We start from the raw sequence: 1,066 nt of genomic DNA on the forward strand, positions 1-1,066 counted from the left end.
CCTGGGAGCTGTGGTCCCCGCCCGGCCCTGGGGCCGCGGGTTCGAGCCCCGCCTGCGCTGTGCGGGGCAGCGGCACAGCGGCTGCATGTACGTATCTAAATTAAATCAAGTCCATGTACATGCCTGCACCCCCTATGTACATGTGTGCACACCTGTGGGTGTGTGTTTGCACCTGAAGGGCCCCTTCTGGCTGAGGCTCTGCGATACCCATCCCTGCGCGCAGCCCCCGGGCACTGTATTTCAGGGTCAAAGGAGGGCACAGGGGTTTGGGCAGCGGCGGCTCGATCCCCGTGGCCTCCCCGTCCTCCTGCATCCTGGCCCGGGGCTGGCTGAGCTGGGACCTCCCCCTCCCCGGTGCCCTCCGTGGAGCAATGATGCCACGGGGCAGGCTGTAACCATCTCGCCTGCCGTGTCCTTTTGCCCATGTCTTCCTTGCAAGACAAACGGGCTCCTCTCCTGCGTTTATCCCCCCGTTGCTCCCAGCTGCGTCTCCCTGCGAGCACTGGAGGAGCCGAAGGTGGACGAGGCCAGGGCAGAGCGCGCTGGGTGCAGCTCCTCCAGGCTGACGGTGGGTAAGGGGCTTCAGGGCCCACCACGATGCCAGCACCTGCGTCACGGTGGGGGTCTGCAGGCATTTCAGCTGAGCTCGGGGTTATTTAGGGCTGTGACAGCCCTGCTCTGCAAGAAGCACCCGCTCACCCTGACGGGGGGGTTCCGTGGGTGCTGGGGTGCCCCTGGTCCAGGCAGGGTGCTGGTGGCCCCGAGGGGTTGCCATGGATATCGATCTCCCAGGCGAAGGGATGCGCTTCCCACTAGATGTCGCTTCCGCCTGTGCCCCGAGCATCCCCCGCGAGTTGGGGTACCCAGGCCTGGGGGGTGCCACGTCCCCCCCGACCAGGCACCCCCAGGGCGGGGGGGGCACGCAGCCCCCGGTGTGCCCTCCGTGCCAGCTTTAGCCAGGAGCTGAGCAGCCCCTCCGCCGATGGGGGGGGAGAACTCAGGGGCCGTGATGCCAAACAAACCCCCAGCCTGCCCCAAGTGGCCTGATCCTGGCTGTCAGGTGCCC

General features: G+C 67.2%; 1 protein-coding gene across 1 annotated transcript in view; it reads right to left on the reverse strand.

Annotated features, from left to right (window-relative positions):
• The window catches only part of TMEM161A (transmembrane protein 161A), a 13,856-nt gene that overhangs the window by 4,702 nt on the left and 8,088 nt on the right, over positions 1–1,066 (reverse strand). The window lies entirely within an intron of this gene.

Source organism: Aptenodytes forsteri, unplaced genomic scaffold (genome assembly GCF_000699145.1).
Source record: "Aptenodytes forsteri isolate BGI_AS27 unplaced genomic scaffold, ASM69914v1 Scaffold147, whole genome shotgun sequence".
Taxonomy (NCBI): Eukaryota; Metazoa; Chordata; class Aves; order Sphenisciformes; family Spheniscidae; genus Aptenodytes; species Aptenodytes forsteri.